The following is a 4,402-nucleotide window of genomic DNA, read 5'->3' on the forward strand; positions in this document are numbered from 1 at the left end:
ATGGCTTCTGCAACCTCTTGCAAATAGTGATTTATTTATTACAGCAGTTGAGGAAGCTGTTCAGCCCACTAGGTCCATACAGGCTCCCAGTCGAGCAATCCATCAGTTTCACTACCTGACCTGCTGAGTTCTTCCAGCATTTTGTGTGTGTAACACCTTTTGCACAGATGATGTTGACATGCTGAGTGTTTCCAGTATTTTTTGTCTTTTTACAGATTTCCATCATTTGTAGATTTTTTTTAAAAGTTTAGCTTTATGAAGTTCCTCCTGTCAGTGTTTCCGTCCAGTTTTCGCGCGGTGCTGCCCTCTAGTGTTCGCTTGGTGGAGGAACAAGCTGGACCAGGACAATTTACCATGCCATGTTAGTCATGCAACTCAGGGACTTGGGCTATATTTTCTTTCTTTGTGACTATCATGTTTTTTTGAAATCATAATTATGTGAGCTATTTGTGCTATATGCTATGTGTAGTATGCTGTGTGTAATGTGTTTTTCACCTTGGCCACAGAGGGATGCTGGTTCGTTTGGCTATATTTACGCATGGTTGAATGATAATTAAACTTGAGCTTGAAGTTTTATAGTTTTAAAGACAGGTTTTTGAATACAATAGACAATAGGTGCAGGAGTAGGCCATTCGGCCCTTCAAGCCAGCATTGCTATTCACTGTGATCATGGCTGATCATCCACAATCAGTACCCCGTTCCTGCCTTCTCCCCATATCCCTTGACTCCACTATCTTTAAGAGTTTTTCTTTTTGAACAAATTATTTATCAATGATGGAGATGAGAAATTAAACATCGTGTTAAATCTGAGTAAGAAATGTGTAAATTTAATAGAACTAAGAACAGGTCTGTGGATTGGGAGTAATTTGATTCTCAGCAAAAGAAGGCCAAGAAATTGATTTTAAAAAAAGGACAAGCTAGAATGGTAGAGTAAGTAGGGGAAAAAGATTAAAAATATGAAAGATTTTATAGGTGTATAAAATGGAATAAATTACCAAGAGTAAGTGTGGGTTTCTTACAGTGATAGAATTCTTAATGGGGAATAAAAGTCAATGATTACTTTGTGTTTTCAGGGAAGGTGCTTAAACCTGTCTAGTTAGAGAGCAAAGGTCTAACTAAGGAGCTGAAGAAAATATTGTAAATAATATTCAGAAAGTAGTACTAGCAAAGTTAGTGAGTTTTCAAGCTGATAAAACCCAAGGATCTGATTGTTTGCATCCTAGAGTTTTGAAAGTGATGGATTTAGAGATGGTCAATGTTTTAGTTACCATCTTCTGGAGTTCTGTAGATTTTGGAATTGCTCCTATGGATTTGATGAGGGCAAGCATTAACCACATTTAAGAGAGGAGACAGGGAGATAGAGAAAGACCTGACCTGTTAGTTTCATATCAGTGAAGGATCTAATAACAGAACACCTTAAATATGTTCCATTATTGTTTTTGGGATTTAGTAATTGCATTAACTTTAATGTTCCTTTTACAGCCTGTCTGTTAAATAGTTAAATGTTAATTACACGTGTAAAAGTTTCTACAAGGATGTAATTTGAAATACTTTCGGATTTGATGCTGTCTGGTCTGTTCACCTTGGCTCTCTTTTTTAAATATTTATTTATTTATTAATTTTTTAGAAAATTACAAAGAATAAATGTAATGAAAAATTAGTAAGAAAAAGAAAAATAATATTAATCCTCCCCCTCCCCTTAATCCTCCCCCTTCACCCTTGTCTAAAGAAAGAAAAAGAAAGAAAGAAAGAAAGAAAGAAAGAAAGAAAGAAAGAAAGAAAGAAAGAAAGAAAGAAAGAAAGAAAGAAAGAAAGAAAGAAAGAAAGAAAGAAAGAAAGAAAGAAAGAAAGAAAGAAGAGAAAGATTGCCTGGATATCGGAGGATCCCCACATGCTCCATGGAGTTCAAAATAATTTTAATATTTATTTTTACTTTCCCCAATTACTTTATAATTTTATCTTCAAAGGATCTATATATTTAATCCCATCTTTTGTAGGTATGGGAGCCAAATTTTCAAAAATATATCATATTCTTTTCTTAGTTTATATGTAATTTTTTTCAAGTGGAATACAACTATATATTTCATTATTCCAATGATCCATAGTTAAATATAAATCAGATTTCCAAGTAACTGCGATAACTTTTTTAGCTACTGCCAATGCAATTTTTATAAATTTTTTCTGATACTTATTCAATTTAAGTTTCGGTATTGTCCCTTCAATATCTCCTAATAAAAATAATATTGGACTATGTGGGAGTTGTACTCCAGTAATTTGTTCCAATAAAAGTCTTAGATTTATCCAAAATGGTTGAATTTTAAAACAAGACCAAGTAGAATGTAAAAAAGCACCAATTTCTTGATTACATTAAAAACATTGGTCAGACATATTTGAATTTAATCTATTTATTTTCTGTGGTGTTATATATAATTGATGTAAAAAATTATATTGCATTAATCTAAGTCAAACATTTATTGTATTTATCATACTATCAGAACATAATCTTGACCAACTTTTTCCATCAATTTTAACATTCAAATCAGATTTCCATTTTTGTCTTGATTTATGAATTCCAGATTCAATTGTCTGTTTTTGAATCAAATTGTACATACAGGATGTAATTTTTTAAATTTTTCCTTTTTGAATTAATATTTCTATTTCACTAGGTTTTGGCATCAACATTGTTTGACCCATCTTTTCTCGTAAATAAGCCTTTAATTGAAAATAACAGAAAAGAGTGTTGTTTGATATTTTATATTTATTTTTTAATTGATCAAACGACATCAATGTACCTCCTTCAAAACAATCACCTATATATTTAATCCCCTTTTGGAACCAATTATGTAAAAGTTTATTATCCATTGTAAAAGGAATAAGCCTATTTTGAATTAAAGTTCTTTTTACTATTATCTCATCGTCCACATCTACCTTATTCCATAAATCAATCGAGTGTCTTAATATAGGAGATTCTTCTTTTTCTTTTTTCCTGTATCCATTTGGATTCCCATTTATATAGAAAATCTTCTGGTATGTTTTCTCCTATCTTATCTAATTCTATTCTAATCCATGCCGGGTTTTTTTCATCAAAAAAAAGATGCAATAAATCTAAGTTGATTTGCTTTATAATAATTCTTAAAATTTGGAAGTTGTAACCCTCCTAAATCAAATTTACATGTCAATTTTTCCAATGATATTCTTGACATCTTTCCTTTCCAAAGAAATTTCCTTACATATTTATTTAGTTCTTGAAAAAACTTCTGAGGTAATTGTATTGGTAAAGTTTGGAATAAATATTGCAATCTAGGAAATATATTCATTTTTACAGCATTAACTCTACCTATTAATGTTATTGGTAACATCATCCATTTATCAAGATCCTCTTTTATTTTTTTTTAATAATGGCAAATAATTTTGTTTATATAAATTTTTTACATCATTATCAACTCTAATACCTAAATATTTTATCCCATTTATTGACCATCGAAATTGAGTTACTAATCAACATTGATTATAATTTCCTTTGGTAAGGGGTAAAATTTCACTTTTATCCCAATTTACTTTATACCCTGATACTTTCCCATATTCTTCCAATCTAAAAGTTAATCTTTGCAACGATTGCAATGGGTTTGTTAAATAAATCAAAACATCATCAGCAAATAAATTAATCTTGTATTCTTCTTGATTAACTCTAAAGCCCCCAATGTCTGAATCTGTTCTAATTAATTCAGCTAATGGTTCTATTGCCAATACAAATAAAGCAGGTGATAATGGGCAGCCTTGTCTAGTTGACCTCCTTAAGCAAAATGGTGTTGAAATCTGACCATTTGTAACTACTTTAGCTTGAGGATTAGTATTTAAAGTTTTAATCCATTGTATAAAAGATTTGAGGGAAGTTTTCTTAACTTTATCCTGTATTCTGAATCGCCACTTAGAACCTAACCCTTTAATTGCTCTTTTTGGTTTCTTGGCTGAGACAGATATACGTTTGAGTTTGACTAAACGTTGAATATTATCTTTTGCTTCTCTCCTGGCTAGACGTCTAATTCTTCTTAGATGGAGAGATGTTGCCTCACTGACGCATGCTCAATGGCTTAACAATATTATGTCCTGTTTAGATCTTGAAAAAATTCATTACTCAATTCTTAATTCGGACATAAAGTTTCATAACAACTGGGGACATTTTATTGAGTATTTTCATAACTTTCCTTTAGACTAAGTTTCTTTTTCAGTCCCTTGCTTTCAGCTTTTTTTTGGGTAGTAGGCATTATCTTCTGTTTTTAATTGTATTTACAGTTTTGGGGGTTTGAATGTTCTGATTTATATTTCCTACATTTTGCTGTGGTTGGTCTGGAGCTTTTTTCTTGCGGGGGTGGGGGTGGGGGTGGATACCAACTTTATACGA

Source organism: Hypanus sabinus, chromosome X1, assembly GCF_030144855.1.
Source record: "Hypanus sabinus isolate sHypSab1 chromosome X1, sHypSab1.hap1, whole genome shotgun sequence".
In the NCBI taxonomy this organism is placed as follows: Eukaryota; Metazoa; Chordata; class Chondrichthyes; order Myliobatiformes; family Dasyatidae; genus Hypanus; species Hypanus sabinus.